Genomic DNA, 25,639 nt, shown 5'->3' with positions numbered 1-25,639 from the left:
ATCTGTTTGGTGTCCCTTTGCAATTCCATGTGAATTCTTGCATATTTGGACAAAGGAATCCTCTGGGATTCTGACAAAGATTACGTTGAGGCTGGCTTTGGGACTATGGTCGTCTGAACAATACGTTTTCTAAGCCATGAGTAGGGAGAGGGCTCAGTTTTAATTTTATTTGGATCTTCTGTAAGTTTTAAAAATAATACCTTGTAATTTTCATAGTATATATCTTGTGGTTGTCTTGTTAAATTCACTGTCAAGTATTTTATTCCATTTGGTGATGTCGAAGATGGGAATCTTTTAGTTCCTTGTACTTACTTATCATTGCAAGTATCCAGAGGCAGAGCTGAGGTTTGTATGCAGATTTTCTGCCCTCAACATTGCTGGGCAGTTTATTTATGTGGTGCCTGAAAAGACTCTTCAGAATTTCCTGTATACAGTATCTTGTATTGGGTTGAGGAATTTCTGCAATTTCTTTCCAACCTGATCCTTTTTTTCTTTTCTTGTGCATATGATTCCTGGTTCCTGACCTTTGTAATTACATTTTCTTTTTCTTTATAGCTCTACTAATAATAATCCTATTAAAAATAACCTGTGTGAAACTAACCGCACTGACACATAATCCCTGAAGCCTGGTCCCTTTTCCACTCTGGTCACTGTCTTTCCCGGTTTTAGAAGAAGCTTGGCACACATCACTGTTCCATGAATCTCTAGCCTCTCTGTCAATGTTTAGGATGAGCCTTTCAAAAGGACGTGGTCCTGGTTCTAGCATTCTGTCGACACCTAGACCTGGCTGGAATGACCACAGAACCTGGCATCCAGAGCCACTGGGGGTGGGGGTGGGGTGCTGATTTTTTCAGAAGTCAGCACAGGACACCATGAATACAGGTAACAAGAAACTCTTCTCTGTTTCTTTTTAATTTTTTTTAAAAATAACTTTATTTTTAAAAATACAAATAAATAAATGCATCACATGCCAACATTAACCAGAATCAAAATCTATACAACTTAATGGATTTACACACAGTTAGAATTGGCATTTGTAAATCAAGTGTTATATTAAACGTTAAACTTTCAGAATCAAATATATTTTTATGAACTTATCCACCATCCAAACCAAAACCAAACCAAATCTGTGACATAATTAGAACTAGAAAATCCCTTGGCTTTTATTTCCTCTTTCACGTCGTGGGTCCATTACCTGCATTCAGTCCTTGCTCATCTCCTGCCCTCTTCTTGTCATGCTACCCTGTCCCCACATGTACATTTGTTTGCCTAGATGTATATTTTACTATCTAGATTCCACAAATGAGAGAAAAAATGTTTCTTTCTTAGAATTATATATATTCTAAGTCTTTGCATTTTCTGTAAGTTTTTAAACTTAACTTTTCTTTAGAGCTGAGAAATATATCCATACACACAAACACAAACACAAACACGCACGCACGCACGCACGCACACACACACATACACACGCGCCAAACTTTTTGTTATCCATTCATCTGTTGATAGACAACTAGGTAGATTACAATTCTTTGCTACAGTGAATGAAGCAACAATAAATATGAATGTGCAAACATCTCTGTAGTGGGGTACGGGGTTCTCTGGGTATACACCCAGGAATGAAATACCTTGAGTCACATGGTAGTTTTAGTTTTTGGAGAAATTTCCAAACTGACTTCCGTAATGGCTATATTAATTTGCACTCCTCCAATAGTAAATAAGGGTTTTTCTCTCTCTCCACAGGCTTTCCAACACTTGCTGTCAAATTCGTTGATGAGTTCCAACTACCCACAGCAACTCCCACTGCAGCCCAGGCTCTAGGAGAACCTCCAAGACCCTGAACTGTCCCTCTAACCCTGGTGACTGCATCCTACCTCGTGGTCACAAGACACTAAGGGGCTTTAACAGACAATGATCTCCAGGATGAGAGCACCTAGAGTTGCCATGGCTAAAGCACTGCATAGATTCCCCCTGCCCAAAGCCACATTCCACCTGGCCTCTGTTCTGTCAACAACTTCTCCCTGTCCAGCCCTGCTGCTCATCAGGGCCATCTTTTGTCACTGTAAAAATATTAATGGTTGGGACAATGAAGAGATATTGGGGGAGGGGCCTCTGTCAGGCAAGAAGAACCAGAGACAAGCCAGTCTGGCACAAGGAAGGAGTGGTTTGGGCTCCTCAATACAATTAAGATCTAGGGAATGCAAACAGGCTATTCACCAGGGAAATGAATGAGCTAGTCATAAAATCTCATCCCCTTCCCTCATCCAGCCAACTGGGACACACAAAGAAAAAGAAAAGATATTAAGGGATGCCCCTTTGACTCTACTCCCATTTATTAAGATAAAAAAGGTAGTCTCAAATCACCCAACAAAGCAAAGTCAAGATTATTTGGTAAAGTCCAAGAGGGGTTTCCAGAGATGTAGGGTATGGTAAAGAAGATTCAGAAACCTATCTGGGACTCAGGCTTCCTTTGACACAGAGGAAGGTTGGGAAGTTAGGGGAATCTCCAATGCCATCTATAAGGAGAAAAAGGAAGGGAAGCCCAAGGATTTCCAGAGAAGGCTAGGAGGACAGGAACCCAGTGGGTGAGTGAGTTAAGTCTTTAGTGGGTAATTCCCAGTGGCAACAGGCTGTCTGCTTTGCGCATGCTTTGGCAGCAGACTAAAGATGCTGTGAGATTAATATTCTTTCATTGAAACTATCTGGAATGTTCTTACACTCAAAACATCCGCCTCAAGTTTTATGGTCCACCGAAGAGACACAAGTAACAGCAGTGCTCAGCACATGCGCAGTACCTGCCCCTTATTCCCTAACTCTTCCTGTGTTTCTCAGGCAGGGCTACCAACCGCCTTTTAGATGGGGACATTTTGAGACAAGCAATGCTATAAGCAGACTGCACAAAGACTAGTCTGACAAAGCCAGGACTTAGGTCATCTGACTAAGAATTACCATTTCGTTTTATTTTCTCTGTCATCTCCAGTTTGTGATTCTATTCTATCTGAAAACTTCTGTCATGGGGCTGTATCCATCATCAGGCAGAAAAGTTACAATCAGTGTCTCCGGCTACAAGGTGTTGAAAGATTATCCACCTGGTATGTCCATACGCGGCCCAAGGTATACGTCCCAGATGTGTCCATCAAAAATGGGTTTTTTGCTTTTCCATAATGTCAAAATCTTAAAGCTGTTCGAGTATCCAGTATAAAAAAAATTGGTTAAATAAATTATGATTTTTAGATGAAGGTGGCGTGTATGCCAGACACTGAAAAGAATTAGCAAGATCAATCTATGGCAGCGTTTCTCAATCTTCCTAAAGCTGTGACCCTTTAATACAGTTCCTCATGTTGTAGTGACCTCCCAGCTATAAAGTTATTTCCACTGCTACTTCATAACTGTAATTTCTGTTGTTATGGACAGCAATGTAAATACCTGTGTTTTTTGCTGGTCTTAGTTTACCCCTGTAAAAGGGTCATTCAGTCCGCCAAGGGGTCATGACTCGCAGGTTGAGAACCACTGGTATATGATGCTGTAGAAGCTTTGGAGGACATGGAAAACTACAGCTGTAAAAATAACCAATAGTGCACTTATAACTCGAGAAAGGACAAAAAGGACTGTAACTCTGGTTAATACTGGGGTCAAGACAAAAACAATCATGTGAACCGTCATGTGACTCATGTTCAATACCAACATGCACCGTATGCTCAAAATGATTGAGACAGGACATTTTATGCTGCTTGTAGTTCCCCACAGTGAAGAAAGGGTGAAAGCAGAGCTGGGGAGGTGGTTCAGTGAGGCAGATCATTTGCTTTATAAGCAAGAGGACCAGAGCTTGAATCCCCAGCACTCAAGGAAAAGCTGGGTGGAGCCCCTTGTGCCTGTAACACCAGTATCAGAAGCAGAGACAGGCAGACCCTGTGCGCACTGGCCAGGCAGCCTCACAGAAATGGTGAGCTTCAGGCTCCATGGGAAATGCTGCCACTAGGGAATAAGAGAAAAAGCATTAAAGGAGGAAGACACTCTATGCCTTCCTCTGTCTTCGGGGCACACACACACTTGTGCACATATACATACATGTGCACATGTGTGCATATACCCTCCACCCTCCAAAAATTTAGAAATTAAAATAAAAGTTTTAACTGAAAAGATAAAGACAGTGACTTCTCATTCCTTAACTCCCTGTGCTATTTGATGCTTGAACATAGTGAAGGTTTGCTTTTGCATCTAGCTCAATACAGTAAAACAAATGCCTAAAACTGGGTAGATTGGCACTCAGATGGATGTTTATGAATGGCCTATTCAAGGAACCCTGGGGGGTCAATAATGCTTTCCTTATGCCACTAGAAAGGTTCTCAGTAAGTAACCCAGATCCCAGAAAATTATATCCCACCCAGAGAGACAGAAAGAGAAAGACAGAGACAGAGACCCAGAGACAAAGAGACAGAGAGGGCGCTTTATTGAACATGGCCCATGAACTGCCTGTTTCAGACATCATCTGACACATTTTCCTTTCCTGGAATTTATTTCAAATCATCTTGTTTTGATGAACAGGTAGTTCTTGTGTCATTTCGGGTTAGACAGCAGAGAACACATTATCCTAGGCCCCTCCCTCTCTCCCCTTGATAAAGCAAGGTCTTCATCCTCTTTTATGGACTTTGTCTCTGCTCATGACTTCAAAATGTGAGCCAGAATATAAAAATGCACAGAGTCTATGCCAAAGGCTATAAATTGTATGCCTCAAGGTTAAAGATAAAACCTAGGCAAATAGTGAAGAGAAAACATCACCATTTTCTGTTTACTTACAGCCTACCTTTCTTTATATGAACACACAGACTGAGCCTGAATCTCTAAGACTTGCTCCTGGATTCAGAGATTGAGAAAGAAAGGAATCTCAACTTTTGGAAGAGATTTTGGAGCTCACCCGATTCCCAATGTCTGCCTGACAGAAGATGGAAGTGGTGACCTTGGACAAGTGAGAGACCTGGGGAGGGCCCAGAGAGCCCACCCCACCTATGAAGACCATCTGCTCTCAGCTCCAGCTGGTAGATTACAGGAACAGTACAACGAGAGCAACTCTTAACAAGCTGTCCAAAACCTCCACATATACATCTGTACGCAAATGCTTCCAATTTTTACATGCTGGCAATTAATGTACAAAAAATTTTGAAAGCATTATGGGAGCCAAACACAACATGTCTCTTGGCTGAACTGAGACGGGGCCTCGAGTGGAATCCAACTTTCTTGATTTTTACAGAGACCTAGGCCAAGGCCCAGAGAGTAGTAGAATCACTTTGCATAGGTCCCAGGGCCAGGGTCAAGAGAATATCTTGGGCAAGACCCAGTTCCCCTTTGAGCTTGCCCTCTTTTCTCAGCTGGATAGCAGACATTTGACACAGCAGCAGCTTGCTTCTGACATGGGATAAACACACATGTCAATCAGGCTGTAAGGAACACCTGAGCCTCGGCTACAAATAGAAGGCTCAGCTTCCAAGATCCACTGGCTACCCTGCATCTCAGCTACAGCCAAGGGCTCCGCTTCATTTGGATGGGTATGGGAAAGAGAGGAAAGGTGGGAATTTTTACCCTTGGGGAGTCCATGGGAGGAATGGGAAAGTCTTCACTTTCCAGGGGAAATTTTTTGTAAGCTTTTGCCTGGGAAGGCTGCGTCTTTGGTTTCCCAGGAAGCATCACAGGTCTCCATGTAGAGGCCCCCACCACTGCTTTATAGGCTGGGCCTTTGCCACAAATTCATGTTTCCCATGATTCAGGAGGAAATTAGCTTGCTGGCTAAGTGTGTAGGCTCTGGAGCCAAATGGCCGGGGTTCACAGTAGCTTCGTGAAACCTGTCAGCAAGTGATCTCAGATAGAAGTCGGTAATTCACTGTGCCACCGCTGCCTCTTCAACTGTTCAGTGACAAGGAACGATGTTAGCACCTGTCTTATGAGACTATTGTAAGGGCCCAGTGAGTTTCTGTCCGTAAGGCCCCTGGAGGGCAGTGTGTATGTCAGCTGCACTTTGCAGCCATCTTGAGAGCATTCTGTATCTCAGTACTATCAATTCTCGGGTCCCATCACCAGAGATCAGGTTCAACAGATCTCATGTGTGTCCCAACACCGGAGTTCTTTGCATCCACTCTGGTGACTTCAAGTGCACATGGCTCGGAGGCACAAGCCTCCGAGAAAGGAGCTTGGTAATAAACAACTGTTCTCAGAATGATTGGTTTTTAAAGAAACTAAAAATGCTGTCCTCAGTATGTTTTCATGACACCCTCCCCCGCAATGGTCATCTATCGGTAGTTTCGCAGAGGGTTTCTGGGTCCTGAACAAATTTGCAAAAGTGATGAGATGCTTCCATTAACATTCCTAGTCTTCTTGCAGTCTTCTCACACATTTGTCTCTGCGTTGTTAAGATATGTAGGTGGTCCCTAGAGACTCGGATTCAGCTGGATGGTGGTTGGCAAAAGGCAAGAATTACCATGCGGTGACGTGGCATTTTTCAATCCACATCTCTTCAGATAGTGGAATGAGCTTGTGTAGGTCTGTGTAACCACTCCACCTCTGGCTCCACCCATGGCTCCACCCATGGCTCTGTCCCTTGACTCTACCCCTGGCCCCACCCCCTTTAAAACTCCAGGATTGGGAAACAGGAGCTTCCTGTGTGGTTCTCCCCGGCATCAAAAAATGGTCCCTCTGAAAACATCTCCTCTAAAATGCTGGCAGATTACATTTTAAAGGCCGCTGATGGGGAGCCATTATGAACTGAATTACTTCCTACAAAGGTATTAATGGTGCTGTCTATGTGAATACAACTCAGTGTGCTGGCGTTTGGATTTTACTCTGTTGTGATAGCTGTGATCTCAAGTGTCCTGTCCAAATGTCTCTGTTGATGATCAGAAATGCTAGTATCACTGGAGGTAAGGTGATGAGTAACAGGCAGGTAGGGTAGGTAAGGAGTCCGAGTGATAGAAGATCTGCCCTGAAATGGGAAGTTGTGAGGAAAGGCTTTTAAGCCAACCGAAGCCTCTCAAGAGGCATTTACAGCAGTGTATCTGCTGCTTTCTCATTAGCCTTTGAGCATTCCCTGGGTGTGTATGTTCCCAAGCATTCTGGGCAACTAATACTTCTGTTCTCATGGTAGAAATCTGAGTCCCAGGACACCCTTAGCAACTGTGTGGAATTTGCCACTAGAAAGGGACAAAAAGTAGATTTCTTTTTCCCACATGCCCATCTGAAGCATTGCACCTTCTTCTAGACTCCAGTCACCAGGTTGCAGTACTGTCCTAAAAAGGTCCAGACCACTAGCCAATGTGGTTTTTATTCTGGGTCATTGAGACTGTATGAGCTATCTGTCAACCCAGAAGCAGAGAACACAATGAAAATATGGTCCCAAGGTGGGGGAAAGGAAGCTCACCACATGTAAAGTTTCAAAGTGCATTGCAATAGAGTGTTTGTCGTTGACAATACAGCTTTGTGCACTTCAAAGCTATCAATGGGCTAGTGTCTTAGCTAGGGTTCTACTGCTATGAACAGACATCATGACCAAGGCAACTCTTATAAAGGACAACATTTAATTGGGGTTGGCTTACAGGTTCAGAGGTTCAGTCGATTATCATCAAGGAAGGAACATGGAAGTGTCCAGGCAGATGTGGGGTTAGAGGAACTGAGAGATCCACCTCTTGTTCTAAAGGCAACTAGGACAAGACTGGCTTCCAGATAGCTAGGACAGGGTCTTAAAGCCCACACCCACGATGACACACCTACTCCAACAAGGCCACACCTACTCCAACAAGGCCACACCTCCTAATAGTGCCACTCCCTGGACCAAGCATATACGAACCATCACAGGTAGGCTAGGTCTCCTATGAAGTGCTCTTACCACATGAAGAAAATAAACTACTAGACTGTAGCTTATTAGTTGGATGCTGGTCTCCGTTTGTGCATAAGGTTCCAGAGTCAAACTCCCAACACACAACTACAACAAAACACCACTCAGAGACACAAGAATACTGTGAGAGAAATCGGATTAGATGCACTTATTATCTCGATTTTGAGCACAATGATAGTTTCATAAATAACTGCCTATGTTCAGTCTCAAATTGTATATAAGAAATATAAGTTCTTTGTACATCAACTGTGACTCAGTAAAGTTGTTTAAAAAAATACCTCTGCCATTGCAGGAGAATTAAGAACAACAGTTATACTAGCAGTGCTAGGTTGCACACAAGAACCCTTTGAGGCAGGTTGTTAGCGCCTTATTTATTTATTTATTTATTTATTTATTTAAATTAAGAAAGCAAGACAGAGAGGTAAATTGGTGAGCCCCCTTTTCAGGGTGTAGGTTCCATAGCATCTCCTAAAAGAAATCCTCTATGGTAGATAGTTCCTCAGAATATTCTGCTCCTACTTTTCCAGCCCCGTCAAAACACAGCCACTCTGCCAGATTCATGGGCTCCTGGGCCCTCAGTTCCAATTTGCCGTTGCTACTAAATGATATCAAACACTCTAATTCCGTGTGTGTGTGTGTGTGTGTGTGTGTGTGTGTGTGTGTGTGTGTGTGTGTGTGTCTTGCATTCCGAATCTCCACTCGAACCCCTGGACCACTATTCACTCCTTGCAGATGAAGCCTGGAGCTTCATAAGTCACCTAAAGCCATACATTTAGGAAAGACCAGGCTGACATCTGAAGTAGGGTCTGGCATTCCACTGAACTCCTGCCTTAAGCGTCATGCCATACATCTGCATGAATGACTGTGTTCTCCCTTGAGCTAGCACAAAGAAGTGTGCTCTGAACACCTCATCAGGGGTGCAGAAGTGGCAATGATGACAGATGATAGCACAGCAGGGACCCTGCTGACTTCGGAGGTGGTATCAGGCACAACAACCATCACCCCTTCACCAATGAGAAAGCTGGCCAAGCCACTGGCCCAGATGCCTGAGTGGAAATTGCAGCACTGGGAAACAACCCCAGAAAGCCTAGCTCCACAGTCCACATACAGAAGCCTGTCTCCCAATGCATGCTCCTAACCTTGGCCTGCCACACAGCGTATCATTTCGAATGAATTTTAGTGAGAAGAAAATAATCACATCCCTGGAATGGGAATTTAATACATTTGTGCCAGATGGCAGCAACTGATCTGTGACACTCAGTCACATGTCCTGCTCTGAGCATGAGCCGGTCAGAGGGTAAGAGGTTAGTGGCAGCTCCCACAGAGGGCCTGGAAGCAAGCAGTGGGAAGCTGAGTGATACCTTCCTGTCTGGATCCCTGCAGCGTCCACTCTCAGTGCCACAGAGGCCTGTGGAGGTGGCTCTGGACTCTTGGCTGCCCTGGTGTGATCTCTTTAGGATAGAATCCAGAGGTCTGCTGGCTTCCAGCCTGCTGTCAACTTGCTCTCTGGATCAGAAACACTAGTGCCAAGTTTTATGCTGAATTCTGGGAGCATGAACCAGTGAGTCCACAAAGATGGATACACTCCCCGATGACCTACAAATAACTCCACAGTCAGGATGCCCGCTTCCTGGCAACTACCTACAGATTTTGCTATGGCTGTCTTAAGAAATAGAGCATATATGCAGTGAGGAGAACAAGAGGCATGAAGAGAGCCCCCAGCCTAGTGCTTGTTCCAGACCCCCCTACTCAGTGCCTGTCCCACACCCACCCCACTGAATGTTTGTCCCACACCCTCTCCCTACTCATTGCCTGTCCCAGACCCTTCCTCCTGCTTGTCCCATACCCTCTCCCTACTCTGTGCCTGTCCCAGACCCTCCCTCACAGTGCTTGTCCCAGTCCCCATCATGAGGACAAACGCTCACAGCCCTAGCTCTCTCTACTGAGCACAAACACGGCTGATACAGAGGAGCATCTTGTTCTCTCCTTATCAGAGAACTTGTCGGTCGGCCTTTGCTTTAATTGCTCTTCCAACGTCCTGGCAAATGGTCAGAAAGCTCCCTAAGAACATTGGCTACTTGGTCATCCTCGTATGCCCAGGGTTTGCTGCTATGCCTTGCAATGAACCTTGGCTACTTGGTCATCCTCGTAGGCCCAGGGTTTGCTGCTATGCCTTGCAATGAACCTTGGCTACTTGGTCATCCTCGTAGGCCCAGGGTTTGCTGCTATGCCTTGCAATATATTCAAGTATCTGTTGCATGAATGCTTGAGGAAGTACATAAGTTATCGTGTCAGCAGCCTCTTGGATGTTCTGTTTCCAGAAATGTTTTAGTTCTTTTACTGGAACTTTATGACTTGTTTTGGCCAATAAGCCATGGGTGGAAATGACATAATTTATGGTCTAGTGCGTTAGCTGTGGGTACAAGAGCCACAGTTTTCTGGTCCTCTCTCAGGGTTGTTGGTTCTTTTCTAACTGGAGAGTCCCGTCTCAGTCTGCCTCCTATACTGAACATTTTATGTAAGCAAAGAGTCAAACTTTGTTGGACACTACTAATATAACCTGTCCTGACTCATAATCACCTGAGCCTACAGAATGGGAGGGCTCCAGAAAGCCATTCTCTAGGGCAGCCCAACAGAACTTCCTGTGAACATGTAAATGCTCTAAGGAATACCATAATGAAAGCTACCGATTCATCACATTTCAGAACTCTTTTACATTTTGTCCAACTCTGTAATAATGGCTTGTATTTCTTCACTTTTTGTTTGCGTGTTTACCTCTGTAACAGGCTAGAGGGACAGGGGCTGGCTATCAAAGGTAAGCTACACAATCATTCATACCCTGCCTTTGTTTTTGTTTTAAAAAATGTAAACAAAAGACGGACATTATCCTTATTAAATGCCATTAAGCATAGGCCTCAGTTTCTATCAGCTTTAGGAAAAAAATACAGTTATCTCTATGTCATATTCTGAGAGCAAGCTGAATTCTCCAAGGCTCCACGTCGTATTGCTGTCTATGATTGTAAACTATTCCAGTGGTGCCGTGGCTCTCATTCAAGCCTCTACCTCACAGGCTCCCAGAGGAGGGGGACTAGCTCTTGACTCCCATGACCTAATTTGCTGTGTAAGATTACTCTCTCCCCTCCTCCTTAGTTTTGGCTCTCCTGGAGATCAGTTTTGGATGAAGAGGAAGGCCTGCAGAAATGCCAGCTCCAGGGGAGAGCCTAGTCAGACAAAGCAGAGAAGAACACAGCTACTGTGTAATTCATTGTTCTCTGTAGGGGTACAGAACATCCTGGTGCTCTGTTAGAATATCCAAAGATCCGTTCTCATGAACTGAAGCTGTCAGTCGCTGAGGGCCAGTTGGACCACAACTGCATGGTGTTCTCGTGATGTGCTTTGCTGTTGTTGTTCTTTTGTTGGTGGAGCTAGGTTCCTACTGTGCAACCATGCTGGCCTCAAACCCATGATCCTTCTGCCTCAGCTTTCCAAGTCCTGGGAACAGAGGTATATCTCCACCATGCACATGGATTTTAAGTGCAGAATCTCAGCTCAAGAGATAGAGATCTTTAGAGGCATTTTTGTAGCTGAAACAAACCGAGACCCAGAGACCGCTGGATCCAGAGACCATGAAGCTTCCAGATCTAACTCTGATGGGCACAAACTGCGTGTGTTCTTCCTCTATCTGTGTCACCTCCATAGCTCTCCGGACAACACAGGAAGAACATCAAACTATGAGACTTCTCCTTTAAACAAAATGGTTTGGGGAGAAACATGAAGGAGGGTAATGAGCGCTGGCTTAGGAGGCAAAAAGTGGGATGTTCCCAGGCCTCAGCTCAGCCTCAGCATCTATAAAATGGAATGGTTTAATGGGATCTACCCAAGCAGCCCAGTACTGTTCCTGGACTAGACATAGACCACCAAGGCCGCTATTCTTGCCTCTACCTTTTTGGAAAATCACCTCCAGGTCTGGACAGAGCAGGGGACACTATTGTCAGAACTGGTCTAAATCAGATATGCAACCTGCCTGGGGAAACGCTCCAATCAAATATTTGTCTTTCTTTCTTTCTCTCCCTCTCTCCCTCCCTCCCACCCTCCCTCTCTCTTTTTCTGTCAGTCAGTCAGTTTCTTCTTCTTCTTCTTCTTCTTCTTCTTCTTCTTCTTCTTCTTCTTCTTCTTCTTCTTCTTCTTCTTCTTCTTCTTCTTCTCCTCCTCCTCCTCCTCCTCCTCCTCCTCCTCCTCCTCCTCCTCCTCCTCCTCCAACAAATTTACTTTAGAACTGTGTGCTGGTCAGTTATTTATCAATTTGACACACATAAGGGTCATCTCTGAGGAGGACTGATGATTGATGTGGGAGGATCAAACTCCCTGTGTACGGTGCTACCTGGGAGTGTAGTCTTGTGTTGTATAAGAAAGCAGCTGAGCAAGCCACAGGGAGGAAACCAGTGAGCAGCAGTCCTCTATGGCTTCTGCTTCCGTTTCTGCCTCCAGACTCCTGTCTTAAGCTCCTGTCCTGACTTCTCTTCATGATGGACTGTGAGTTATAAGATGGAGCAAACCCTTTTGTCCCCAGGTTGCTTTTTGGTTATGGTGTTTATCACAGCTCTAGGAAGGGAGCCATGACAAATGATTTCAAGAAATCTTGCAAGGTGTGGATAGCCCTCAAACACCCCACACCCAGATTCTTCCATTCGCGTCTTATTACCAGGAAGTATTTGCCTCAACTAATAATTCAATACGGACACATTTTATGCTAAACCATGAACTTAGTTTACTTCCTTCGTTTTTACCTCCTTTGTGGTGTCCCATGAGTTCATCTGGGGCACCACATTAGCATTTAGTAGTCATGCTGTTTTAGGCTTTTCCAGGCTGTGACAATTTTGAGGAGCATTAGTCATATATTTGTTGATAGAGTTTTTCTCACAGTTAGACCATGGTCATTAGCTCAGGGAGGAAGAAGTCTGAAGAAAGGGACCATCCTCCTCACATGGCTGGGAGCACACATCACCAACGACCTAACTGTTAAGACCAGCCCTCTCCATAGGGAGGTTACATTTTCCTCCACTTCTGCATGTCCTTTGGAAAGGTAGTCCTGGGTACCAAAGATAGGGTTTTATCCTTCCTCTTCGATGGATCACATTCAGTTGTAGAAAGCACAACTGTGCAAGCAATGCCAGCTGGGAAACAGGTTTCAGCTGTAGACTCAACTGCCCCAAAAGGAGCTGAATCAAGGAACTGGCTTCCATATCCAGCCTTTGAACGGGCCGTTTCCTCATAGCACCATCATGCCAAGCTTCTCTATGAAGCAGTGTGCAGAAATGACAAGGCTCAGTAGAGGGCTTACTCCTATTCCTGTGCAGATAAGACTTGCTTATTGACCACAGCATCGACTCTCACCCTTACTTACAAATCCAATGCAGCTAAATATCACGTACAAAGAGCTCTTAGAAATTAATAAGGAAAGGTATAATTCATCTTTTCAAACAAGCATAGGACATGAAAAAGAATGTCACATGATAAATGTGAGGTGTATATTAAAGCCACATGCATACATATATACTAATGTCTATAGTGGTTACTGCTAAGAAATTATAGCATACTCTCACTTCCTGCTTTGCACACTTCTAAATAGTAAACAAAGAAAACTTTGCAACTTTTTTTTTCAGAAGCAATTACATTTTCTTACAAGAAAATTACAAGCATTAAAATAGATGTTGTGTGACTACTTCTAGTGCAACATGCCTATCTTTGACTCTCTTTCATTTTATCTGCTTCTTTCAGGGAAGGGGAACCCCCCCCCCAAGCTTATGGAATGACTGCCAGTTGTGAAACATTATGTGACCACTTATTTATATTTCTTCATTAAAAGTTTGGCATTCCAGGTCACCCCAACCTTGTATGTTTATGCTTAGAAACTGCAGGTATCGTTTTCCTCTGCTGGGTTTCTGAGATTTGGCAATTAACCTGACAGCACGGGAAATCCATTGTTTGCCAGATAATTTCAGCTCTACCTGGGGAAAAACTAGCCATGCATGTAATGTCTAAGGAGTGTTAGTATTATTCCGCACACTATCACTTTAGTTATTAAATAAATATGTTTAGACAACATCTGAATAAGGAAATTATTAAATCATAGGCCACTTTGACAGGTAATCATTTAAAAAAAATCTGTCATCTGTCTATAAGTTGTATGAGAAAAATTAAGCTGGCTATGGTGGCAAATGCCTATAGTCTTTACACTCAGGAGCCTGAAGCAGGAGGAGAGTGAGTCGGAGGGCTAGACAAGAGGATCTGTTTTGACAACAACAATAACAATTATAGAAGAGAGAATCAGGAATTGCTGGACCCAGAGGCTGGGAAGATCACTCAACGGGTAAAGCACTTTCCAAACAAGCATGAGAACCTGAGTTTGGTTCCCCAGAAATCATGTAAATAAAACTGGGTGTCATGGTGCACACTTGCCATCCCAGCACTGAAGTAGGCAGATAGATGGAGAGGCTTGCTGGCCAGCCAACCTAATCAGCAAGCTCTAGGCTTCATTGAAACCTTGCTTGAAAAACAAGATAGACAGCTCCTGAGGAAAAACAGACATTTCTGGCACACACACGCGAACGTGAACACACACATATGAACACGTATGCACGCTACACACACACACACACACACACACACACACACACACACACACACACACACACAATATTGGCTGAGTCCAAACAAAATTTCTGTTCCTGAAATGATTATTCTTAAATGAACTCACTTATATTTTAGGACATCTACGTAACAAGAAAACAAACGTTATTTAAATACAACATTTTGCTTGAGCATTAAGCACATGACAAAGCATGATGCTGACATGTTGAAATGCTGCTGGAGAGGGTGGCAGAGCCATTGGCCAGGGATGGGCAGCCCCTCCAGGGATGCTCCCCAGAGAAAGAGCCCAGGGATCAAGAGAAACAGATGGCCATGTTTGACGTAAGACATGATTCTGTGTGTCCAACAGTTGTTTATGGGGATGCTACGTACCTGTCTGTCTGAAGAAGGGCAGCAGGGTGGTCACAGACATAGCCTGTGAGAGTGGAGTTTGCTTTGGCAGTACTATTCAGGCCTGTGAATAATTCTAGGTCTGCCTTCCCACCACTGATTAGCTGAAGAAAATACATCCATGTCATAATGACCCTCCTCTATCACCATTAACAGAATTTCAGAAGCTACTGAGAAGGCAAAGCAAGTACATTGTTGAGGCTTCAGAGAAGCATGTGACTTAAGCCGCCTTGGCTATGTTTAGGGCTTTTGAGGGCTTCCTTAAGTGAATCCTATCTAGGAAATGGTTTGGGGCCTTTTGTTTTTAGGCACAGTACAAACTCCAGTTGAAATATTTAAATTTTTTTGGATGATGTGTTTGAGCCAAAAATTTCTCTTACAAATGTCTCTGAGAATTAAAATTAAAGGAGCCCAAAGATGAATTTTTATTAATGTCAAACCTTCAAATGTCATTGAAATATTGGAAATCTACATAGCAACATTACAAAGTTTGATCACAATTCTTCTCTTCGCTATACAGGGCTGTTAGACTGAAAAACAAACAAGAACAGGCGTGTGGGGGTGGGGTACAGGTGTGTTTATGTGTGTGTGGTATGAGTGTGTATTTGTGTGTGTGTGTGTGTGTGATATGTGTGGTGTGTGTTTGTGAGTGTATGGTATGGGTGTGCTTATATGTGATGTGTGTGTGGTATGTGTGTGTTTATGTGTATGTGTGGTATGTATGTATGGTATGTGTGTATATGGTGTGTGTGTTTGTGTGTGTGTGTGTAATAGGGTATAGACTAAATGAAAAATAAAGTCTACAAAGTGTCACAAGTAAACTTTTGTAGGGTTATAGGTCCCATGTCTGTTTCACCACAGGGCTTGGCTGCTTGGGGAGGCAGGATGCTGGAAGTAGAACGTGCTTATCCTGTAGGGAAGCCCCAGGACACCACTCCAGGGGTGGGTAAGCACAGTCTGTGGTGCAGAACAGACAGAGGTGGCTGGGGGGCATCTCTTGGTCTTCGACACCCTCGGACATCAGGATCTTGGACATCTAGGCACCACTGGATGCCGAGGAGGAGGTCAGAACAGAGTGGGGACCCCTAGGGCTGGATCTGGCCAGGGTGGGGCGGGGTGGGGGTGGGGGGAGCTCCAGCTTGTCCAGCTTGTCCCTCGGGAGAGTCCTTGGCTTGGTGCCAGTTGGCTTGGGCTTGGCTTGGTGGCAGTCATGGCTGGGAGCACAGAGAGGTGTTCTACAGGAGACTAGACAGCTGCTTTATAGGTGAAGTCCGAGAAAGTCCATGGTTTTAAGGCATTTATTGTCATGGCAGAAAGAGGATGAGTAAAACCATACCCCACTTCTCAGGGAGGAGTGTCTTTTATAGGGAGGAGTGTCTGGGAAGGAAAGCTTATTGGCTAAGCACTTCAGGCCTTTAGCTAACTCATTAAAATGGAGGTCTGTCTTGAGCCTACCCAAGGGTCACGTCCTCTACCTGTGGAGGGGCTTGGGGCATTACCTGTATGTGACTGATGACCACAAATCTTTTGAGGGCAGTGGCTTGTGACAGGGGCCTGGTGCCCAGGAACAGGTGAAACGCCTACCATCCCTTCAAGGTCTCCGGGGTTTCAAGCCTTAGCTCAACCAGGGACCAAGCTGCCTTTCACGGTCCCACAGACTTTCATAATTGCTCAAGTTCAGACTCACTACAAGAAGCCATCTAAGAAACCAGAGATGGGGTTAGGTGCGTATGGATACCTAGAAACTGAACACTTGGAAGGTGAAGGCAGAAGAATCAAGGGGTCACTGTTATCCTTAGCTTGAGTTCAAGACTGCATGAGATCCTGTCTCAAACACACATTCACACGAAGGCCCAGTGTAAGAATTGTCTAGAGCTGCTTTCACAGTTAGGCATTCTGAAGTCCTGTTCTCGGAGACAAACGTCTCATAAACAAATGCTCATCTGATTTCATTCCCTAACTTCTTTCACCAGCTTTGGGTGAATTGCAGACATTCTATAGCAGCTTGTGTCCCATGGGCGAAGGATGCTCTGATGAGTGGATACATTCAGTAGGTTCCTGAAATGTGGTACGTGCTGATTCTCTTTCAAACAATGAAACAAACTTTTCAGAAAAGTGTCTTCTACACAGTTATAAAAAAAAAAAGATGCACGAGGCAACAAGAGTTGCTGGAAAATATAACACAGATGGTCCCCAACTTAGGATGGTTCATCTTTTTCAAAGCATGTGATATGCAAAGGGAAACTTTCTCAAAAGGCTGGGCAGCTGTAGCAAGCCACGGCTCCCTGTCTGCTGTGCATTCATGTAGGCTAAGCTAGGGAGATCGGGGCTAGGGTGGTAGGTGCGCTTTGATGTCTTTTCAGTCTATGTTGCGTTGACTGAGATGTGACTTGTAAATTAAGCAGTATCAGCATTGTAAATCAAACATGTGTCCCAAACTTCTGTTATATCTCACCACCACCATCTCTCATATACTCTAAAACTAGTAGATGAACTCCGGTTTTTGGACATAATCTATAAAATACAAAATTGTATGTGGCTCTACTTAAATATTACTTTTTCTTCAGCTTGAATATCTTTCAAACCTGAAATTTGAGTTGGCAACTGTCCCTTTGGATATTTATCCACAGGAGCTGAAAACATATGTCCATCAAACCCTGAACAGTGATATGTCTGTCAGCTATTTGCTTCATTTCCCACATGCACTTTGTGAGGTGTATCCAGACAATGGGATACCACTCTACTGTAAAAACGATCCAGTTAGGGAAAGCCATGGAGAAAAATACACACACACATACACACATATATGTATACACACACACACACTCATATATATATATATATATTGGTATCCTTCCACTTATGTGCAATCATACAACTCTACAGTCTTTTGCAACCCCATGCAGTGCACAATTCTCAACAAGGAGCCCTGATGTAAAATCTTTCCTTTGAGTAATAATGATGTGTAGATTTGGGTCAGCTCATGAATTATAAGAGGTGCACCATGCTGGCGGGAGATGTTACTAATGGGAGGAGGTCATGAAATGAGTGGGGACAGGAGAGATATGGGATATCTCCATGTTTCTCTCTCATTATGACCATGAACCTAAAACCTCTCTAAAATAAATAAAAGCTGAGGATATAGTCAATGAAGCACTTGTCTAGCATGGATATTCTGATCAGATCCCTCTCCAGCACCATATAAATCAGGAGTGATGGAGATGCCTGTGGAGGCAAGGGAGTCAGAAACTCAAGGTCATCGTTGGATATATATCAAGTTCAGGACTAGCCTGGGGTCTCTCTCTCTCTCTCTCTCTCTCTCTCTCTCTCTCTCTCTGTGTGTGTGTGTGTGTGTGTGTGTGTGTGTGTGTGTGTGTGTGTACATCCTATATCTTACGTTACTGTTGCTTGCTTCAGCCAATGGGATATGAATATTAATACAAATCAAAAGTAAGGCTGCACCATTCTATCCACAGTTGGGGTTACAGTCTCCAGGAGAACAAGACTATCAATATGTCCATGCCAAACCTGTAACCTTAGTGCTGTGAGGTTTTTCAATGGGCTCTACACACTCAGTGTCTATTCTAATAAAACCCCAAGACCAAAAGCAACTTGGGGATGAAGTTTTATTTCAGTTTACAGCTTGTAGTTCATCATCCAGGAAGTCATGGCAGGACCTCAGGGCAGGAAATGAAGCAGAGGTCATGAAGGAATACTTCTTACCGGCTTGTTCTTTAGGGTTTGCCCACCCCCACTTTCTTATAGCACCCAGAACTACCAGCCCAGGGGTGACATTGAACACAGTGAATTGGACCCTCCCACACCAGTCATCAATCAAGAAAATGTAACATAAGTTTGCATACAGTAAAAAAAAAAAGTTTGCATACAGTCCAGTATGATGAGGGCATTTTCTCAATTGAGTTTCCCTCTTCTAAAACAAATCCCTGGAACGTATGCCATCGACATCAAAACATCCAGCACAGTTGGTGAACTAAAGAGTTAAAATCCAAAAGACCTGGACCCTCCAAGATGTCAGCTGACTACCAGCTTTCGCTTTCCAAGGTGCTGCTCTTTACAGGACCCTTCAACAAAGCAGACTTTCCCACATGCACTCAAAACAACCAATCAGACTCATCTGAGTATGATGCCTAATTTACATATGGGACCAATCCGGTTCATTCCTGAGATATAAAAACTGTTTCAGCATGCTACTTGATCACTCATCCTCACGTTGCCACGTCTCCACTCTGGCTACAGGAGATGCTTCTTTATTTCTCAATGCACTTCCCTTGCCTCCCTTTGTGCATCGCCCTTGCTTGTCATCCTCTTAACAGTATCCTTCTAAAAGGCACTGAAGAGAAACTTCCTTCGTTTAAAAGCAACTAAATGGACGTTCTTTGTATATAAATGTTTACAGAGCTGAGCTGCTGGCTTCTGTGCTCATAGTCAGGGTCTATTTCAGGGTCAGGGCCACTCGATTTGAACAGAAGCTTGGGCTACAGACACCCACCTCCTACGTCTTTCAGTAGCTGCCACGACTAGAGTACCATCTTCATTAAAGCCTGTCTGACTGACATCACCAGGCCTAGGCCAACACTACGCACCCCTGGAAATGAAACATGGAGGGAACATGCCACGTAGTTCCAGTCCTCGAGAATCAATGTGCTTCTTGTGAAGTCCAAACTAGTTCACAGCCACAAAATCATCACAGGTAAAGGTGTTAGCAATGCCAGGAGAAAGCAAACAACAGGCACGCGTGAGAGGCTGAGTGGAAAGTAGAACTCTATGATGGCGGTGTGTATAGCTCGGGTAGCTTTAGGACCCAGACGAGGGCACTGAAGGTGAGGTCACCCCAGAGAAAGCTATGGCATTGATAGTGACCATGGTGCAGAGGGGGACTATGGGTGTAGAGTAGTCTGAATCCATAGACCAAGACACATTGATCAGAGACTATGTCTCTGTCACCTGTGTCACCTGCTTAGAACATAGGTAAATGCTCATTGAATAAATGTGTGTCAGGCATAGAGAGTGTCTTTTTCCATAGAGTATTTGAGGGTAGAAACTTCTGCTGGAAAGCCTAGGAGGTACGAATCTATTTCAAGGGCTAATCAAAGAGTGGAATCAGAGCCATGCCTAAGACCCTTCAGGAGGAGTCCTTAGATGGTATAAGGATCCTGGGCCAATATAAGCCTAGATGTGTCATCATCCACTCCAATGGATCCTGAGGACCACCCAACTCCTGGGAGATGGTGGAAGTTATAGAAACTTTCTTCACTGACCTGGGTCGGGGCCAGTGTCCGTATTCTTCTCCAGAAGGGTCCTTGGCTGCACAATGACTTTCCTTTCTCATCCTTGTCCCCTCCTCCTCCTAGGATTTGGCCAGAAATCCTCACAACAAATCCCGTTATGAAGGGAAAGCCTCCCTTAGCACACACAGGGACTGAAGATGCACCGTGCTCCTGGACTGAAGATTCACTGTGTTCCTCTAAAGGTCACCACCATCAGCCCGCAGGGTTTTGTCTTGCAGAGTCTTTCTACCTGGCAAAGCCCCAGCTTACAGGCCAAGGCCACTTATAGGTATGAGCCCTGGGGTGCAAGAGTCAAGGAAGTTCAAACAGCCCTCCTGACTACCTGAGCCAGAGGGCTGGAACAAGTGCTCCTAACGCTGGCAGAAGCCTCTTCGCCCTCTGCCCTTCAGGGAACAGTGAGCTTTGGTTTGAGGTAACCTCAAAGGAAAAGCAATCTGGTGTGTGATAAGCCTCTCTGGCCCTGGGCAGAAAAAGGAGGGCCTCTCAGACCTGGACTCCAATTAAACAAGGGCAGGCTGTCCTGTGGGTTAGGTTGATCCACAGCCCATGTGTTTAAGGGGCAGAAACTTCAACCAAAGGAGGACACCTGGAAAATCTTCTAGGAGAATTCTAAATAAGCAGAGGACGTTGTTCTGGGGGGGGGGGGGGGATCTAAAGAACAGAGAAGCAATATTGCAAGCTTAAAGCACTTCCAAGCCACCTCGGCAGGCAAACCCAGCTCAATTGGAAGCGTTCATTTGCATTAGAATAGTCATGAATATTCAAGAGTCAGCGGTGTTTCAGATCCATTGTCTGTGCCTGGCACTTTCATCTTCCCCTTGAAAAGCAGATCATGGGTTTTCAAGAAAGGTGGGCTGGACTAGTCTTTGCACTGCCTGGCAGCAAAGGTGATTATTTTGTTTCTAAATATTAAAAAAGGAAAGAAGCTCTGCCAGTGTGAAATCTTTTCTTTTTGTTCTAGTCGGGCTAAGGATCCTGCTCTCCAACCTGACCTAGAGACGCCATGCTGCGGCGGCTGGGCAGAGTTCTGGCTTACAACTCCTGCCTGCATCTCTGTCCCTCGGGTTTCCTGTGTCCTTAGACACTACTGAGGAGTCAGACCCCTGTCACCCTCCTGACTTAAGACAACAGTCTTGTGGGCTTTGTCACCCACCAGAAGGGATCCTCTTCTGGCTGACTGGTCCCTGCTGTTCAGAGGTATTCAAGGTTCATTCCAACCATGTTTACCCGAGCTGTGGGCCAATCAGCTTTCTTCTTCTTGGACTAAGTTGACCAACCCAAAATCATTGGAGGAGAGTCTGACCTATACCACAAAAACCGTTTAAAAACCCAGGCCCTCTGATTGGATTTTAATCTCTTCTCTGCTCTTTGGGACTCTTTTCTCTCAATGTACAATGTGTTTTGTTCTCTATCTCTTCTCTCTCTCTGTCTCTGTCTGTCTCTGTCTGTCTCTCTGTCTGTCTCTCTGTCTGTCTCTCTGTCTGTCTGTCTCTCTCTTTATAATTAAGTCTGTTGCAGCCTGAGGTTTCTCCTGCCTTTTAGTTCTTTAATTGGCAGAGAAAATGTACCAGATCAAGACCCCTAAGCAATAACCCTATTGTGGGCATGACTATGTTCCATGGACCGTGTACTACATAGGGTTTAGGGGACCCCTGCCACAGTTCTAGGACCCTAGGTAAGTATCCTTTGGGCAAGTCATTGGCCATTACATTAGCACCTTCACATTCAACAAATGTTTTAATATTCTGCACTCCTACTGGTCAAATTGACTTGTGTGCATCACTCTTCCTCTCTTAAATGAAAGGTCTTTGAATTTCTGGAGGCAAAAAAAAAAAAAACAGAGCTGTGGCCAAATCCGGAGCTGTATATCAAAGCCTTCACTACTAGAAAACAACACAATCTTTTGATTCTCAGATTACCTTAGGTGGTTTTTATGTAATAAGAATAAGCACCATTTGCATAAATTAACAAAAGAAGGCTCACAGGTCTGCCATTGACTGAGGTGACTGACTCTAGCTTCTTTTGCTAAAGTTCACCTTCCCCAACATTTCTTCCTTGTGCTCCAAACTGGCCCACATGTCTCCAACAGGCATGCGGTAAGCTATGAGAGGTAGAGCCAAGAAGGTCAGGCAGGCACAGAGGTAATGAGGGGTGTGTGCCTCTACCTCACCGCGCTCCAGCTGCAGCTCTTTCTACTGTTTTATGTGACAAAGATTTGATGATATCTTTTTGAGGCTGTCAGAGGAACCGGTGTGATGGCAATTCAGCAGTGAAGTCATAGTTACAAGTGTCCTAAAAAAAAAAAAAAGCAAAGTGACTACGTGGGAAGTCTCTTACCTATTCTTGCAGTTATTTCTGTCTTCGATTTGCAAGATAAAAGCTGAGCACCTTTCCACCTACTCTGTACTCTGTAATCTTCCTGTTTACTCAGAGGCATCTTCAGAATCGTCCTTGGATCCTAACAAAGGATCAGTTGAATGTGGGTTCTGGGCAAGGACTTTCGAGATCTCCTACCCTAGAGAATCCATCCACCCAAGAGATAGGGCTATTCAAATGAACGTTTATATTAACCAGGATTTTTAAAGCGAGATAGAACAAATGTTGCTACCAGTGCTACACGTGAAATTAAAGGGAAGAGTTCAAGATGGGACAAGCATGGGACTGGACACATTGTCCCGTGGGAAGACAGAAGAGAAACTATGATGGCTAAAGTTATTTTTTAAGTTTAAATTATTGTACTTAAGAGATCAATAAAACAAACATGCCTCTAACCAGAAAGCTGCACTTGCCCAAGGACAAATGACTTTCCGAAATGCTGGGGGCTGCTGTTGGTGTGAAGTAACAAGCTTGGTTGCCCCAACTGCCCAGGACGCCTTTGATTACACATAGGCAGGAAGGATATCAGGATGTATGCTTGACTCTGATTGGACAAAGACAGGAAGTACATAGCCTTGTTTTCGCCTTTAGCCTATGACTAAAGTAGTTTAGGACACACTCTGAATCCTGGGTATGAACCCGACCAGTTTCAAATTTGGCTTTGAAATTGTAGTAGAGGTCTTATTCTCACCTGGTAGAATTAATATTTTCTGAAGGTCCAGTGAGATCAGACCACCCACTCAAGTTCTAAAACTGAAACTTCACTCTGGGACTCTGGAACTGAAGGGCCATGCATAGTAAAAAAAAAAAAAAAAGAAAGAAAGAAGGGAAAAGAAAGGAAAAGAAAAAAATGCCTTTTAGACATGTAAAAATAGCTTAGTCAGGATCCCCACTACACCCAAGGCTGCACCTGATAATGAGCTTTCAGTGATATTACTCGCTCAAGATAACCAGATGCAGCCCTAGAACCCGGTGAGACCCACTGCACAGTATATCAGCAGAGACCAAGAGCAAAGCTCTGGAGAGAAGCCAGCTTGATCTGCCCAGTGACTGAAGAGTGTTCCCCAGGATCCTGACCCTTGAATCAGGGACTTTTTCTATAGACTGGACCTTGAGGAGATAAGCTTAGGACTGTCGTTAAGCATTTAGAGTGTGAACATTATGTGATGACCCTCAGCATAATAAAATATAACTTGTGCCACAGTAAGTTGAAATGTAACTTATTCTCAATGAAAAGCCTTTTTAGCCTACTGTATAGGTTTTCAAGGTTAAACCAAAAGCTAGTAACTAAAGATGAAGTTTGTTTAGCTCAGATATCCTTAACATTACAGTTCTCAAACTCTCCAGAGATCTCCTGAATATGGCATTTAAAATGTTTAATGGAAACAGTTTCCCATGGAAGAAAGAAATGTCAGCTCCTTGTGGTGACTCTAAAGTTTCTAAAGAAGAATATGGGGCAGATGAGGCTCCCTGGATTGTGACAACCCTGGCTACTGGACAAAACTGTTCCATGTCTCACCTGTCACCAGGACCCTGCCCAAACTGTGGACAAGCAGGACACTGGAGAGTTGATAGCCGCACTTTGTCTAGACAAGGCATGCCAGTCCTCCAAGTTCCTCCTCCACAGGAAAGTCTCTCAGATCTTTGTGTCTGGTGGCCAAAGACTGATGCTACCTCTGCCCCTAACTAAGCCATAGAGACCATGGAAGCCCAGGGGAACCATCTAGGTAGTGGACTAGGCTTTGTTGTTTACTTGATCTGTAGACCATTTGGACTATATATCTTTCTATAATTTCTCCTTCGCAGATCTCCAATGGCTTTGGTGACTAGGCTATCTGTAGCTTTGTAAGTTTCACAGCAGCAGACAACCAGCTCTTTCCCCAAGCCTGCAGCTACTTTCTTGGTTCATTTTGAAAGGCCGCCATTTCGGGGAGGCCCTTGCTCAAGTCACAGGATGAGCTGACGCCCCAACAACTCGAGAGAAACCGTTATTGAGGTTTATTCTCATGAGGTTTATTTAGGAATCAGCATGCTGAGGCCGAGCTCATAACCCACACAGGGGCAGAGGAGATCGATCCCCCAGCAGTTGCAGTCGAGGGTTTTTAAAGAATAAACTGCAAAGTGAGGGGAGGATAAGACCACAAAGAATGGGGAAGCTGAGTAAACATCGTAAAAATGGGGATGGTGAATTACAGCTCATCTCTCATGGAAAGGTTACAGGTTATCTTTGGCAAACATTCTTGGTCCCTTACACTATGGGTCAGGTGCCTGGGTGGGTCACCCAGTGGTCATCATTCTCTCAGGCTGAAGGCGAAAGAACAAAGAACTCCATGCTGGGCTTTGTTTTTAGGGGTCTAAAAACACATTGAATTGGGGTCTTACATTCCCCACTCCTTGTAGTAAATAGTTCTAATCATAGAACTAGAAAAATTAAACCTCTAACTCAGTACAGCCCGCATCAGCCTGTTCTACTTTTTGATATTGTTGGCTTAGTATAAGAACCTGTACAGCACTGACCTGCTGTCTGACAAAAGCCATTATCTTGTTAATTATGCAGGGGCCTTTAGTAAATAAAAGAAGTAAAACTAATAAGGGGCCCGTGAGGGCAGATAGTAAAGTAGTCATACATGGGGATTTTGTGAACCAACCTTCAAACCATCCTTCATTAGCTTCTTGCTCTCATTTTCATTTTTCTAACCTTTCTCTGATGTTGGCCATAGAGTCTCTAACAATAGCACATTTGCATAGCAGATTCCAGCAATGGTCAGGGTGGGTCAGGGTGACTTTCTTTGAATGAACACTCTCTGAACCCAGGAAGCAGGCAGGTAGGGAAATGTCGCTATCTGTTTTATGATTAGCATAACTTGGAGCATTGAGTCACAAAGGTCACATTCTCAAGCCTGGGCCTAAAGGCCTAGAATTTTTTTTTCATTCCCCACTTCTACTTGTTAGTAGTTCTAATCTTAGAACTAGACACTATCTTCTCCCTGACTCAGTTGATCCTTTAGGGCATGGTACTATTGTCTCAAAACTAAAA

General features: G+C 44.3%; 1 long non-coding RNA gene across 1 annotated transcript; it reads right to left on the bottom strand.

The window, feature by feature from the left end:
* Window positions 1–18,377: 18,377 nt before the first annotated feature.
* Window positions 18,378–24,700, bottom strand: Gm31015. Its single transcript, XR_385638.3, has 3 exons — window positions 24,122–24,700; window positions 23,294–23,382; window positions 18,378–22,518 (listed from the first exon to the last, which is right to left on the bottom strand). It is a non-coding gene; the product is annotated as a predicted gene, 31015 (long non-coding RNA).
* Window positions 24,701–25,639: the final 939 nt, after the last annotated feature.

The sequence above is a fragment of the Mus musculus genome, chromosome 17 (genome assembly GCF_000001635.26).
Source record: "Mus musculus strain C57BL/6J chromosome 17, GRCm38.p6 C57BL/6J".
In the NCBI taxonomy this organism is placed as follows: domain Eukaryota; kingdom Metazoa; phylum Chordata; class Mammalia; order Rodentia; family Muridae; genus Mus; species Mus musculus.
The sequence above is the reverse complement of the archived record's forward strand: the minus strand, read 5'-3'. Positions and strand labels throughout refer to the sequence as shown.